The 16,668-nt window shown below is 40.0% G+C and overlaps 1 long non-coding RNA gene across 1 annotated transcript in view; it reads left to right on the top strand.

The window, feature by feature from the left end:
* LOC147374325 (uncharacterized) overlaps positions 1-9,306 on the top strand; it is a 196,600-nt gene extending 187,294 nt beyond the window's left edge. The window contains exon 7 of the long non-coding RNA XR_015162642.1: positions 8,750-9,306. This is a non-coding gene — a long non-coding RNA (uncharacterized LOC147374325). The remainder of the gene's footprint in view (positions 1-8,749) is intronic.
* The last annotated feature ends 7,362 nt before the right edge of the window (positions 9,307-16,668 follow it).

Consider the following 16,668-nt stretch of genomic DNA (forward strand, 5'->3'; position numbering starts at 1 on the left):
GGGAGGGGGAGCGAAAACACCTTTAGAGTTCAGTAAAAGAGAGTTGCCATTGCTAGTTTTAGATTTATATCCATGTGGGTGTACGACTCCTCTAGTAACAAGAAATGCTCTGTATTTATGTTCTGCAAAAAAAAGCTATCATCTTAGTTGCCAGCTCTTATGGAAACAACTGCCTTAATTTAGCAAAATACCTGGACAAACCACTTGGAATAGCTGAGTCACTGAGAACCTTGGTAAGAAAAGGAAAGGAAGTAAAGAAAGAACTCAGCTCCTCTCAGTTAGTAAAGAATGTGGATTTGGGAACTGGGGAGAGGGGAAAAGATAGGAGAGAGAATTATTGAAAGAGTTGGCCAAGCATCATGGAGCAATTTCCAAGGGGCTTTTGAAGAGCTTTCATGTTTATTCTTAGACTGCATCCCCTTCTATCTGCTTAAAACTGCAGCAAAGACCTTGAATAATTTTCTTGTTTGTCTGTTTATTGAAACAATGGAAATGGGTTGAATCTATGTCTCAGTCAGTGCCAAGATGTGGATAATAAGGAATAGCAGCAAGTGCAGAGCAGGGAATGATTTAGCAGTGTCTGGACATCATGGCTGAAGGTGACTGTGAGAATGTAAACTCTTCCAAAAATTCAGCGCACCGGTATTAGCTGCAAAACTCTGAGCACTGAGGCAAAAAAAAAAAAAAATCCAGAAGTAGATGCACATATATTGGGATTACCCAACACAGGAACTCACCACTGGAGAGTGATTACTATATATGCTAGTAGATTTTGTACAAAACTTTTTGGAGTCCCCAAGGATAGAATGACGAATTGAATTGAGCAGAAAGGAATTTGCCCAGAGTAATGGGGTTTGGCTGAATGAGCACTTGCTCAATATAATCCATTAATGATGACTAGAACAGATAATTCTTGCTGGACAAACTTCCCTTCAAATTTCATAATATAATATTTCTGTCATGGGAGCAGGGGAGAGTACAAACAATTTAAGGAAGCTGTTCCTGAAGTACTCAAAGGCTTTTCTTATAATTGATTCTTCCATACATAGTCCTTTCTGAGTTCTCTCCTGTCCTTGAAGGGTTCAGCAATGGAGCATGTAAAGTATCAGCCAAGTAGACAAGTATGAGAATTTTGCGCTCAGGTAAAATTATGAAGCATCCAAGGAAATAAAATAAGTCTTCTATGACCCATGAGGGGCCTGGCAGGTGAATCCTTTTAAGTACTGAGTTAAAGTCAGTTAAAAAAAACACAAGAGAAAACAAGTTCAGTGTCAAAGACTGTGAACTGAGCCACATCAGGAGGACAAACCTAGACTAGCATTCAGGAAGAACTGCCATAAATGGGAGAGATTTAGGGGCTAGGACAGTGTTGATTGTCTCAGTTCAACTGCGGGTTCCCTTGTTTGCCAGTACTTGCTGTGGTTTGAGTTTCTGGCTTTGTGGTTTGAGTATCATGTGATTTGAGTTTCTGGCTGACTAGTCGTAAATGTGTAGGGTCAGGACAAGATATTTCAAGGGAAATGCTCAGAAAACTCGATGGTAGCTGAGTCTTCATGGGAGTGAGAGAAACCAGTATGACTCAAAGTTCTGATTTTTCACCAAATCCATGATCTAGACTTTGAGATATAATCAAAAGGACATCAACTACAAAATAAAAATGATTGATTCCCAGCCCCAATACCCACCTGCCAGCATGCTTGTAAGGATTAAGTATTAACATATATGTGAAAGCAAATCATGCTGTGTTTAGTAAATAATGGTTTGGATCTTTTTCTCTCTTGCTCCTTTCTCCCCTCTCTCTCTCCCTTTCTTCCTCTATTCCTTCAGATTCTCTTCCACAATAGGTACCTTAGAAGCATCACTCTCTGAGTGTCAGACCCACTGGTTTCCAATTAAATCTGGTTTTCAGTACTCACGTAGACCTTGCCACATCAACATTCAAATACATTCAGCTACTAGCTAGGGAGATGTTCTACGCCCACATGGACGTAAGCAGTGGGTGACTGTAACCCTGAGTCAGGGTCCCTCAGGGAAGATGAGCAGAAACCTCAACAAACTCAAAGCATGTGTTTCATGTATAAGGAGAGAGCACAAGGCAAACTATCTGTCAGCTGTTTCCACTGCTGACTGGGAGGCCTTGCTGAGAGCACCCCAGCAATCCTTGTTCAAGCCTCCTGAAAGGTGATTCATTCTCTTTCGCCCTGTGGCAAATCTGTGTTAATAGTCCAAATGATATGGATTTAATAACATCATCTATATAGAAGTTACACATAGCATTCCAAAACAGAGTTCAAGCAGACCTTGTTGATATTCATGTGATCAAAATTGTGTAGTGTTTATTTCATAAGCAAATAGCAAAAGGCAACTGCAGCCCAAAGAAAAAAGTTTTGGAGATGTCTACAGAAGGGTGGTAGCTGAAACGATGCAATAGGATGAGATGACTCAAGAAGAGAGTGGAAGGCAATAGATAAGGAACAGACAGGAAAAAAAATAATAATAATTGAAATTGAATTGAAAATTATTGAATTGAAAATTGAAAAAAATAATAAAAATTGAAAAGGCATAGCCAGAGTAATAGGAAGGTACCAGAATAAAGTAGCATCTCTAAAGAATCAGGGCTAAGAATTTCAAAAAGTCAAGAGGAGTAAGGCTAAGAGTATAGGTTGAAACACAGGTTAAGATGGAGACACCTTTTGGTGGTTTCCTATATCTCCTAGGAGGAGATACCAAATTATTCACAATGCCCAAAAGTCCTTTAGCTTTACCTCACACCATTCTCTCACTCTCCCACTTCCAAATCTCTGCTCCAGCCTCATTGGCTTTCTTTTAATTTCTCTAAGGTAACATGTTCCCTCCTACCACAGGGCCTTTGTATGTGCTGTTCCTCTGCCTGAAATACTCTTCTCCTTAGGTGCACTTGAATTTGTTTTTCCAATCTCAAAGGAAGCATCATTTCCTCAGTGAAACCTCCCCTGACTAATTCAGGCCAAGTCAAATTCCTTAATTATATGCTTTTATAGAATCATTTTTCTTTCTATCCTAGCATTAATCTCAATGTATAATTATATGTTCATTTATGTTATTTGATAAAATTGTCTCGCCCACGGGAATGTAAACTTTATGAGTGGGATTCAAGGAATTCTTAACACAGCCATTAAGATTTTAACCAAATAGCAACGGTTCTGCCAACCAGAACCAAGACTGGTGTGAAAAGAGACTTTCTGTACTGTCCATCCATTAATACATGCCTAAATAACCCCATCAAAATCACGTTGTTGTTTCTCCATGATTTAGCATTTAAGACACACCCTGGCACATCTCGAGCCTACAAACTTGTTGATTAGATTTATATAAGACAAGCCATAAAGCAGATTTTCCAGCCACTAGTTTTTAATCTTTAGAAGGACTAAAGACTTCTTTAGGAATCCAGTGAAAGCTATGGGTATTGCTATGAATGAATTGTGTCACCTCTAAAGAGCTATATTGAAATTTAACCCCCAGATCTTGGGAATATGATATAATTTGGAAATAGGGTCTTTGCAATTGGTCACGTTTGAGGTGAGGTAATTAGAGTGAGCCCTAATCCAATATGACTGATACCCTTATACAAAAGGGAAATCTGAGCACAGAGACAGGGCTTCCCTGGTGGCTTGGCAGTAAAGAAGTCACCTGCAATGCAGGAGATGCAGCAGGAGCCAAGAGTTCAGTCCCTGGGTTGGGAACATCCCCTGAAGAAGGAAATGTCAACCCACTCCAGTATTCTTTCCTGGGAAATCCCATGGACAGAGGAGACACAGAAACATGTATAGAGGAAGACAATATGAAGAAACAATGTGAATACCTTCTAAAGCCAAGGAGTGCCTGAGACCACCAGAAACTGGAAAGAGACTTGAAACAGACTGTCCCTCAGCACCTTCAGAAGGAACCAACCCTGCAGACACCTTGATTGCAGACCTCTAGCCTCCAGATCTGTGAGGCCCAGGTTTTCTATTGTTTAAACCACCAAGTTTATGATCCTTTGTTGCGGCAGCCTCAGGAAACTGATCCATATACTTTCTAGAAATAAAAGCCCTTATCAACTTCCACAGCTCTTCATGTAATTTCAGGGTGTTCACAGATCCACTGAAGCCCAGTCAGTAATTCCTGCAAAGATGCTATAAAATTCCTGAACAAAATCCCATGGGATAAGGCAAAGAAAGAAGAGAGAAAAGAAAGTTGGCATCAGCTACTGTTCACTATAAGTTTGTCCCTTCACCAGACACTTGACATTTATTTCCTTGAACCCTCATAACCACTTCATGAAGTCGATGTTAGCATCCCCATTTCAGAGAAGAGGAAATTGAGACCCTGAGAGATTTAACTTCATGCACAAATTCATGCACAAAATCTAGAGAGTGGCTCTGCTGGGAATATGACCTGAATTTGTTTTACCCTAAAACCAAAGCTTTTTCCATTCTTGCCCTGCCTCTGAGCATGAGTGATATGTGAGATCCAAAGCACATGATGTGTGGTTTCCGGGGCTGTAAGGTTACAGAGAGACCAGGGTTATGCATGTGTCAGTGGCTTCGAGGGAAACAGGAGAATAGCTATAAAAAAAAAAAAAAGTCATTTCTTCTAACTGCTTTCCTTCATTGTTTGACATTATAATTTCTTTTGAACTAAGGATTTTGGCATAGAAAGATTTTTGCTTTTGCTTGGCAAGGATAGAGACAACAAAGGATTAATTAAGTCAAACTGATAATGATAATTATCAACAGGCACTTTAAATTATGATTTTCAGGGGTGGAACAGTAGTGTGGCTGAGACAGCAGAGCAAAAGAAAGTCAATCTCTCATTCATCAAAAAACATTTTTTGAGGATCCACTCGATGGTATGCTCCATGGTCTGTGGAAAGTCTGGCCACGTGGAGCCTTGAATCAAGAGATGGGAAATCAACAGTTACATCAGTCAATACAATAAAGTAAAATGTGTCTGAAAAGTAAAGAAGAGTAAACAATAAACAGTAGGAATAACTGCTGGATCTAAGTTTACCTCAAAGTCCGAGTAGTGATTATCCTGCTTAGGGAGTAAGAGAGAGGTGATTTCAGGCAGAGGTCCTGTGCAAAGGTCCTGCGGTAATGGAGAATATAATACATTTGAAGACCTGAACCCAATTCATCACAACCTGAATGTGGAATGTGAAGGGGAAAAAATAATTTACCCCAAGAGCTGTTTGGAAGCTAGGTCATGAAGGGCCTTAGCAGCAGCTGTGTGATGGAGACTGGTTTCTCCCAGAGAGCAGGGGGAGGTCAATAAAGATTGGCAGCTGAGGAGGAGGTACTGGAGAGAGGGCTGCTGGGCTCTCTGAGTCGCTGTTACTTCATGGTAAGAGATAATAAGGCCATTGTGAAGACTCAATGAGTCATTTCATGCAATACCCTTAGAATAGTGTTCCAGGAAGCATCAGCTTTTATATCATAACAGTAATATGGGCCAGACTGGGGGAGCCCTATTACTGTCAGGTGCTACATTCTAAACACCATGCCTTTCATTCCACCCATTTCCAGAGAACTCCTCAGAGGCAAGTGCCATGGTGACACTTTGATTCTAGCCCCCGGAACATACGCAAGTTTTCCAACAGGTTTGTCCTATTCCACCTTGGTCAGAGAGCAAGGTTTTTCCTCGTATCATCCTCAGACAAGATCTGAAAATCTCCAGGTCTGTGGAAGGCAGGCTGTCCAGGCTTTGCATCAGGGAGGGGCAGCAGGCAGAGTTCAGGGCACTGGACACTCAACAGTGAACTGCAGGCCAGTGGCCCTGGCAGGCCCACCCTCCTTCTCACTTTGGGGCCCACCAAGGCTTATCTCGTTTAGGGGTTGCTTTGAGATGGTAGAGACTCACCCCAGAAGCATGCATCAGAATCTTTATGCCATGTCTTATGCTTTGTTTTACAGCTTTGAAAAAACTTAGAAGCTTTGGTGAGGCCTATGGCTGGTAGTACTTAAAAATAACATACCGCTTCATCACCATAGAAAAGTCCCAGGAGATTCAGTTCACTTGAGGACTTCACTCTCATCTCCTTATATGCAGTTTTAGAGAGTTACTCAAAATATGTGCAGGTGTGAGTGATAGCTCTTCCATACATGCAGGCTGTGGGACATGAGAGTTAAGGTCACGTTCAAGCTATTCTTATTTCCTGACACTGGGCCTCTGAGGATGAGGACAGAAGCCCTAGATAACATGGCTACCAGAGAAAGCAGACTTTCTTTGTTCAGAGAATTTCTTGTCATTAAAGACAAAAACTCATATATGCTGAGTATCCACCATGCTCAGGGACCTATTGTAGTTGTTGGCTCATACATGATCTTTTACTCTATTAAACTTAGGAAGTAATTATGATTCTCATTTTTACTACTATGGAAAATACAGCCCAGGAAGGTCTATAGATCAGACCAGATTTTCATATGCACAGTTTTACTCAAAAGTCAACAGACTCCCTGTACCCTCTACCCCATTGCAGGAAGAGCCTGACGTGTGTGAAGCCCAGCACTAGCACTACCTGGCTGTGTGACATCGGACAAACTACTTAATCTTGCTGTGCTTCCAATTCCTTAACTATAAAATAGGCAACAAAAAATATTAATCTAATAAGACTGCCGCTGCTGCTGCTGCTAAGTCGCTTCAGTTGTGTCCAACTCTGTGCGACCCCATAGACGGCAGCCCACCAGGCTCCCCTGTCCCTGGGATTCTCCAGGCAAGAACACTAGAGTGGGTTGCCATTTCCTGCTCCAATGCATGAAAGTGAAAAGTGAAAGTGAAGTCGCTCAGTCGTGTCTGACTCTTCTCGACCCCATGGATTGCAGCCTACCAGGCTCCTCCATCCATGGGATTTTCCAGGCAAGAGTACTGGAGTGGGTTGCCATTGCCTTCTCCATCTAACAAGACTGCATTGAGTTAAATGAATTAGTATTTGTGAAATACTTAGGATGGTTCCTGATGATTAATTAGTGCTATAAACAAGTTAGCCATTATTGTTATTATAACTGGAAAGAGCAAAATCTCAACATCTCAAAATCTCAACAGAGCAGAATTTTATGGTCCTTGCTGCCCACCCTATCCTCACCCCATGTCATTTGCCTGCCTTTTGTCTGTGGAAAACTTTAACCAAAGAATAAGTTTAATAAGAGAAATGAGAAATGTAGAAACAAAGGAAAACAGTTCAAATTTGTTTCTATTTGAAACAGTCAAAATTGTTTCAATTTATTATTTGAAATGAATAATAAATATATATAACCAAATACATAATACATAAAATACATAATAATATGTAACCAAATAATAATATATAACCAAATAATAATAATGTAGTCATGAAGCATAGTCAAGGACATTTAGATCCTTCTCAAGAACTATAGATAATATTCTGAGCCATATCCTGTGAGCTGTCTTATAGCTACTGAAATCCCAGGTGGAAGAAGTTAACTACGTGATAACCAGACTGTACCCACGACATGTGCAACCATAATTCCAAGAACTGGCCTCAAAGGAATGCAAACAAACGGACCCTGGAACTGAAGATTAACTGTACCTAAAACAACCAAGATGATGCTGGTCAGACCACCAATGACCAATTTGAAGATGACTGGCAGAGCTGACTGCGCTGTTTCTGCATATAACCCCCTCCTTCTGTCTGTAAAAGCTCTTACCTCACTGGATGCCAGTGCTGGAGGTTGGTGGGGGGGTAGGGTGAGGGGAGTCAGCCTCTGAACAGATGTCTGCACTCCCCTGCAGTTGCTGGCATCTGAAACAAAACAAACTTTCCTTTTCACCAATCTGGCCTGTTTACTGGCTTTTGAGCGGTGAGCAGCCAAACTGTACCTTTCGTTAACAATCAGAGCAAAATCAGATATTGCCCAAGATCTCTGGTCTGAAAGTGTATACATATAAATAAATATATGTATAAAAAAAACAAGACAGAGAACATTCAATACCCAACCTCAATAGCTCATTCCAAGAAATCTTCCCTTAAAAGAAGAAAAGAAACCTCCAAAGCAGATACATGAGAAGTGTTGGTTTTTAAAAATTGTTTTCCAGTAAGAGCTAATTCCTTTATTTGGGTCTCTCACACCCCCTCTCATTTTCCCCATAGCATAATTAAGGATCTGGATGAACTGGATAATACCATTTTAGTCCCATGATTATCTGCCATTGTTATTGGCACCCTGAGGTAGAGCGCATCTAGAGAATTTTAAAGGAGTTTTACCATCATTAAAATCTTCAGCCTCAAACTTTATTCAGCTTATCCTCAGCTACAACTGGGATAATGAAAAGATAAAGATTTTGTGACATTCCTTAACAAGCTTACTCAGTAATCCTAAATTGCTGCTGTGGGTAGGTGCCCAGAACTTTCTATAGACTCTTCTCAGAGTTTGTTGTTCTATGAATTAAGTTCATTTAGCAAATCTATACTGATCATTTATCTGTGCAAATAACTATGGAGAATTTTTTTTTAAAGTTGAAGACAGGACTTGCTCTTGAGAAAAATAAAGTCTAGCTCGGAAACCATGAACTGGTCTCACATTAAAAGTAGTATGTAACTGTCCAAGTCCAGCTAGGATGTTAGGATGGCATCAAAATAGCTCTCATACATTGGCTGAAATGTGATTGAAACTATCACATCATAATTTCACTTTTCAACTCAGATTTTTGCCAATCTCTCCCTCCAAAAAAAGAAAAAAATCAAATGACTACTTGTCCTGCTCGCTTCTAGGCCAGCGGTTCTCCAAATATATTCTCCTGAATATGTGTGTTTTGGAGATAAGAGGACCCAACGATTCCATTGCCAGCAAATGGAAGACTCCAAGATTTTAATAGCCCATCAAGTTGAATTAACACCTTTGATAAAAGTTGTTAGAAAACTGATACTAAGAAGATTGCCCCAACTCTCAAAGATGAATCAAGGGAGTACCAACGTTTTCTTTAAAAACTAACGAGTCTTATAGACTCTGTGGGAGAGGGAGAGGGTGGGAAGATGTGGGAGAATGGCATTGAAACATGTAAAATATCATGTATGAAACGAGATGCCAGTCCAGGTTCGATGCACGATACTGGACGCTTGGGGCTAGAGCACTGGGATGACCCAGAGGGATGGTATGGGGAGGGAGGAGGGAAGAGGGTTCAGGATGGGGAACACATGTATACCTGTGGCGGATTCATTTTGATATTTGGCAAAACTAATACAATTATGTAAAGCTTAAAAATAAAATTAAAAAAATACTTTATTGTTAAATAAATAAATAAAAATAAAAACTAACGAGCCTATGCCAAGAAAGGGTCAGAGTATTCATTAAAACCTAAAAGTGTCACAGCTGGACTACAAGATTTAGTTGGAATTTTTTTTAAAGTTGGTGACACTAAATGATCATCTTAATTTGGGGGGAGGATGGAGAGAGGGTGGCTTAAGAAAGAAACTTTGTAAGGCTCTCAACTTCATATCACAAAATGCTTTCTAGAAATTCACCAACATACAGGTCAGCTGCTGTGCATGAGTCCTTATTCCATCATCAGCCCTCAAACATCACTGGGAATTATAAACTTTTTAATATTTATCAATCAAAGAAGATGAAAATGGTATTATACAGCTTAACTTGCACATCTTTGATTACTACTGAAGTTGGACATTTTAACATGTTTCTTAGACATCTTCCTTATTTATGAATTGTCTACTTATGTCCTTTGCTTATTTTCTAGTGAACAATGAAGACTAATGATTAATAAAATGTCATATTTTGTAGGAAGTGTTGTAAATGTTTTCCTCGATTTGTCATTTGCCTTTTAATCTTCTTTATTATATTATTTATATATGTAATATTATAGTCTATTATATATAATATAGAGTTATATATATTTTGTGTCAGTGTTTATATAGACACTTTTATATAGTCAATCTGTTTCTCTCTCTCTCTTTTTTGCTTAAATGCTGGAATCCAACATCAGGCTGCTTTCCTATATTTTATTTTAGTATTCTTTTAGAAATCCTGGAGTGGTTTTATACTATTTTAATATTCATGTCTTTAATGCACTACAATTTATTTCAGTGCATGGTATGAGTAAAACTACAGCTATATTTTGTTTCTCAAAAAAAGAATTATTTTCCCAATACTTTTTTAGTAAGAAAACCCATCCTTCCCATGGGCTTATGATGCTTATTTTGAAATGTTAAATTTGTGTGTCTCTTTCAAAACTGTTGTGCCTAATGATTTATATGTGAATTCAACAGTCTGTCCAACTCTTTATCTAACACTTCATTTTATAACTAGCATTTCATAGGGAAAGTGCACAACCGTGCTTTCTTTTCTTCTGTAGCCTTGATTTTTTATTTTTCCAAAACAAAATTTAAAATTATTTTGTGAAACTGCAAAGGAAAGCATTTGGATTAGAATTATATTTTTAACCCCTATTTAAGTGGAAAAATTTATAGACTGCTGAGTAGGTAATTTCAGGAACTAATTAAAATTATTATATACTGCTGCACATTTATGAAGTTTATGTATCTTTTTAGCATATAGTTTCCACAAATTTCTTGTAAGGGTTATTTCCAGGAGTCTTTGTTTTCCTGATGCAAGTGAGTTATAATTTTTGCTCTCATTTTATTTCTGATTATGTCTATTATTTTTTTAAACTATTGATTGAAAAAAAAATTCACCTTCACAATATCTTCTGTCTAAACAGATGTTCAACTGAGTGACAAGAGGCCAGTCTCCCTAAGAGGCAGACACATTGAGTTTACAGGTGTTGTGCACAGGGGAAAATGGGCCTCTGTTCAGAAGCTGTGCACCTGCGTTCCATAGTGCCAGCCTGTATCTTTCCTCACACAAGATGAATCTATTGCATACTGATGGAATCTTTTCATAACGAGGTGCTTCTTGACAGTGAGCTTCTAGTTAAAGTGCACCTCCTCAGAGAGGCCTTCCCTGACTGTCTCCATCTAAAGTGGCTATTTATTCACTCTACTCCATCACTCTTTTTTCTCTGTATAGTTCTCTTCACTCTCTGGCTTTTTCACTGGTCTGTGTGTTGCCTCCCCACTCACCAACACCAGAATGGAAGCTCCCTGAGGACAGGACCTGGCCTGTCTTGTCCTTCACTGTATCCCAGTACCTAGAAGAGAGTCTTATGCGTAGTTGCATCTCAGTAAAGCTTAATGATTAAATGAATTCCTGAGACTATGAACTGATGATGCTTCTTCAGTCTGAAAACCACAATCCCAGGACCCTTTTCTCTCTCTGGAGACTTCATATACTGTTAACAATGACCCACTGTCTGTCCTATTTCACTCTTGGCTGCTGTTAAAAATAATATTGTTGTTAACCACTCAGTCATGTCAGACTCTTTGTGACCCCATGGACTGTAGCCCACCAGATTCCTCTGTCCATGAATCCTCCAGGCAAGAATACTGGAGTAGGTAACCATTCCCTTTTACAGGGGATCTTCCAGACCCAGGGACTGAACCCAAGTCTCCTGCATTGCAGGCAGATTCTTTACCATCTGAGGCACCAGGAAAGTGAAAGTGAAGTCACTCAGTCGTGTCCGACTCTTCGCAACCCCGTGGACTGCAGCACTCCAGGCTCCTCCGTCCATGGGATTCTCCAGGCAAGAATACTGGAGTGGGTTGCCATTTCCTTCTCCAGGGGATCTTCCCAACCCAGGGATCGAACCCATGTCTCCCACATTGCAGGCAGACGCTTTAGCCTACCAGGGAAGCCCCAGAAATAGTATTACCTGGAATTAATTCAGAAAAGTGATGTTATTGAGAAGTGGCAGGAAAATAGAGGATAAAGGGATGACTTTGGCTACTCCAGAAATATTTTCCCACTGCAGAGATACCTGCTGGCTTTCTGACTGATCAGGACACGCTTTTGGCAGAAGTAGTAACAGTGGGTGAGAACATTTCTACCTTATTCCTGCCTGCCTGTTGCTTTTCAAAGCTTAGGGGCAGAATAGTCTTGGCCATTGCTCAGCTAACCCCTCTGATAGCTAATTAGTGATCATTCTTGCAGATTGATAAACTACTGATGGATTCTTCCTGTTTCTAGCACTGTTGTAGCTTTGTAGCTTTGTTTGTTTGTTTAAATGGACATTTGACCATGAAGTCAGGGGAAAGATAAGGCTCTACCACAAGCCAGAAGTCCACAGGCAGTGCTGTCAATTAAACAGAGATGATGTTCGTGGTTTTACATTCAACTCATATTCAAAACTGAATGTAGAGAACTGTGTTTTAATGTCATCATTCAGTCTTTTCCTCATTTAATAAACATGACTTTTATAAGTAACGTTCTAGCAACATATACTCAGGAAGTCAAATAATAGTTAAAAATTGTTATCAGTTGTCCTCTTAAAGACATTGATATGAACCTCAGTGTTATCATTTATGAGATGGGAATAATAATAATAAGTTTCTAGCTCAAAGGTTGTTGCAGAGATTAAATGAAGTAATCAGTATAAAATTCTGAAGAGAGACCCTGGCATAAAGTATTGGTTACTGTTCTTTAAGATTGAGGTTGATACTATTTTAGTTTTATGTATCCTTAATATATTCTGTGAAAAATGGCAAGAACTACAAGAGCCACACTTATTAAGAGAAAGTCACTGTTATCTTTTAAAACTAAGCTTATATTATCCCTCATGGTACCTGAGTATGGCTAAGAGTGGGTACATTTCTGCCTATGCGTGTGAAGCAATGGAGAATGGACAGAGGTACCCCAGAGCACAGGCCAGCTAGTGGATCTGTGAGCACATAGAAGGCACTACCTTCATAGGTCACCTTAGGTAAGATCCTTAGAAGATTTATACAGTCATAAAGGCTTGATTTTGTTGGTCCATGAAGGGTTGGTCAGACTCTCAGGGGAAAGAAACCAAAGTAGGAAGTATCTACCATTTTGAGGGCCTATTACCTACAGAGTCATTGACTACATACTTTATACTGTTTCATTCAATCCTAACAAAATCCTTTAGTAGACCTAGAGAAAATTTAGGCTCACAGAAAGTTCCAATAACTTGTCCAAGGTGATAAGGGACCTAGTCAGCATTTGAAGTCAGTTCAGTTCAGTTCACTTGCTCAGTCGTGTCCGACTGTTTGTGACCCCATGAATCGCAGCACACCAGGCCTCCCTGTCCATCACCAACTCCCAGAGTTCACTCAGACTCACATCCATCGAGTCGGTGATGCCATCCAGCCATCTCATCCTTTGTCGTCCCCTTCTCCTCCTGCCCCCAATCCCTCCCAGCATCAAAGTCTTTTCCAATGAGTCAACTCTTCGCATGAGGTGGCCAAAGTACTGGAGTTTCAGCTTTAGCATCATTCCTTCCAAAGAACACCCAGGGCTGATCTCCTTTAGAATGCAGATTTGAACTCAAGTGTGTATAATTTCAGGGCTTTCTCAGTTGTTCAGCAGTAAAGAATCTGCCTGCAATCCAGGAGCTGTAGGAGATGTGAATTTGATCCCTGGGTCAGGAGGACCCCCTGGAGGAGGGAATGGCAGCCCACTCCAGTATTCTTGCTTGGAAAATCCCATGGACAGAGGAGTCTGGTTAGCTACAGTCCATGGGATCACAGAATCAGACATGACTCAAACAACATAGCATGTATGCTTGTATAATTTCAAGCCCATTTCCTTTCTGTTATAGTCCACAGTCTCTCTCAGAAACTGACAAATACTAAGCAATTTAACTTTGTTGAGGCGGGCATATAAACTAGAATGACAATGCATTATTTTACAATGGTGCTTTGAATCTTTTCAGTGAGTAGAATACTTGCCTGTGATAGCAAATTATTTAAGAAGTAAAATTTCTAATCAGAAGGGAATCCACCTAATCTGGAGGAGTAATTCTTCTTGGCCATGGAATTTATTGAATTATGCCTGATACATAGGGCTAGTTAAATATTTCTCTCCTTTTTGGGTGTTTCTGTTCATGCAGGTTGGCTATTGCTCTGAAAAGCCAAGGTCTAGGGTAGGTGGTATTAGGCACCAAGGCAAATACTTTCCTCCTGTGTCCTTGCTCCCTTCCTTTGCTGCCAGAGGGGCTGATGTGTTGCCCTTTGGCTGACCCAGGATGATAAGATCTACTTGAATTGGGATTGGTAGTAGAGCAGACACACCTAGTAATTTACCCTGCTCTGGTTTGTGGCTTCCTTGGCCTCTACTTCCTCTGCTTGATCTCGCCTAATTCCCCAGAGTCCTGCAGAAGTACTTGGGGGCCAGAATCCCAGCTAAATGGTTCACTTGGCTCTGTCTTCTGGGCATGCGCCTCTATGGATCCTTGACAAGAGAAGGAAGTAAAATCTGGATATTCATGGATTTTGCCCAAAGTAACAACACATGATTTTAATCTCAAAATTGTCCCCAATGTTCTCCAGATATCTGCCAGATTCCATAGTTTTCTCTCCTGCATGCAAACAGCGCCAAATCCTTGGTCCTAGATTCCCTAACTAAATTCCACATAAACCAACCTCCTTCTGCTAAACCACTTTGTCTTCAGACAAAATGAGAACATGCTAGTGTTCTTTCATATCAGCCCAGTTTCCACAGCATGTTAATGAAATAGCATTCCAATGGCAATCTTGCTTTAATAGGACTTCATGATTTCTCCAGTTTTTCAGCCCTGAATATGCAGACCTTCTTTTTCCATGGCTTAAATCTAAATAACTCTTTTATCCATTCATTATGTATTTATTGGTCCTATGTTTCCAATCACCTTATTTCTGAGTTTGGAAGCAATTAAGTTTAGCCTATTTGTATCTGACTTCATTAAGTAAATTTGCTACTAACATTCTTCTAGAGATATATGCTATGCTATGCTATGCTATGCTATGCTATGCTAAGTCGCTTCAGTCGTGTCCGACTCTGTGCGACCCCATAGACGGCAGCCCACCAGGCTCCGTCGTCCCTAGAGATATAGGGATCTATCTAAATAGAAAAATTATTAGTTTATTTTTGAACAAACTGGTCATACCAAATGGTTATATAGGGCAAGAACCTAGGGAAATTTTTATCTGCATTCTAGGAGCACCCGCTGCAAATACTTTTTTTTTAAATCTATCATTCTTATATTATTGGAACTAACTGAATCACCTAAAGACTTGTTTCCCCCTCTTCCTAACTTTTAATCCAGGAAATGCAAAGTTCTCATGACAGAACTAGAAAGATAAGGGGTTTAGAAAGAGTAAAATAGACTCATGAGTTTTAGAATTGTATGATAATCCATTTTTAAATAAGAACTATCTACATATTAATATAATTTCCACACAATGTTAAACTAAGAAGTGTCCTCCAAAGTTTAATTGCTACACACTTGAATACACCAAAATACTGAACTTTAGTTGTCCTGACAAAATAAAAGTCATTTTGAATTTTTTGAACTGAAAAAGCAGAGACAGTACTCCCCAAATTAGTAGACTCTCTCATTCAGGCTGTTTTCCTTTATCATTAAATGACAACATCTACTATGAGGTCGACAGATCCACAGACATGGAAATAATTCTGAATTTCTGACAGAAGAGACCAATGGTTAGTGGCTTAGGAAAGAACATTCAGTTTGGAAATGCTGTATTTTAGGATGACTTAATAGAGAGACATTTGAAATGAAAATCTCTAAGGTGCTGCTCCAGTATGGCTTGAACTGTTCTCATGTTTATTTATCTATGGGGATACCAGACCACCTGACCTGCCTCTTGAGAAACCTATATGCAGGTCAGGAAGCAACAGTTAGAACTGGACATGGAACAACAGACTGGTTCCAAATAGGAAAAGGAGTCCGTCAAGGCTGTATATTGTCACCCTGCTTATTTAACTTCTATGCAGAGTACATCATGAGAAACTCTGTGCTGGAAGAAGCACAAACTGGAATCAAGATTGCCGGGAGAAATATCAATAACCTCAGATATGCAGATGACACCACCCTTATGGCAGAAAGTGAAGAGGAACTAAAAAGCCTCTTGATGAAAGTGAAAGTGGAGAGTGAAAAAGTTGGCTTAAAGCTCAACATTCAGAAAACGAAGATCATGGTATCTGGTCCCATTACTTCATGGGAAATAGATGGGGAAACAGTGGAAACATTGTCAGACTTTCTTTTTTTAGGCTCCAAAATCACTGCAGATGGTGATTGCAGCCATGAAATTAAAAGACGCTTACTCCTTGGAAGGAAAGTTATGACCAACCTAGATAGCATATTGAAAAGCAGAGACATTACTTTGCCAACAAAGGTCCAACTAGTCAAGGTTATGGTTTTTCCAGTGGTCATGTATGGATGTGAGGGTCGGTGTTCAACCGAAGAATTGATGCTTTTGAACTGTGGTGTTGGAGAAGACTCTTGAGAGTCTCTTGGACTGCAAGGAGATCCAACCAGTCCATCCTAAAGGACATCAGTCCTGGGTGTTCATTGGAAGGACTAATGTTGAAGCTGAAACTCCAATACTTTGGCCACCTGATGCGAAGAGTTGACTCATTGGAAAAGACCCTAATGCTGGGAGGGATTGGGGATGACAGAGGATGAGATGGCTGGATGGCATCACTGACTCAATGGACATGAGTTTGGGTAAACTCCAGGAGTTGGTGATGGACAGTGAGGCCTGGCATGCTGTGATTCATGGGGTTGCAAAGAGTCGGACATGACTGAGCAACTGAACTGAAC

Source organism: Bos grunniens, chromosome 4, assembly GCF_055505025.1.
Source record: "Bos grunniens cultivar Pamir isolate PY7600 chromosome 4, Bosgru_T2T1.0, whole genome shotgun sequence".
NCBI classification, from domain to species: Eukaryota; Metazoa; Chordata; class Mammalia; order Artiodactyla; family Bovidae; genus Bos; species Bos grunniens.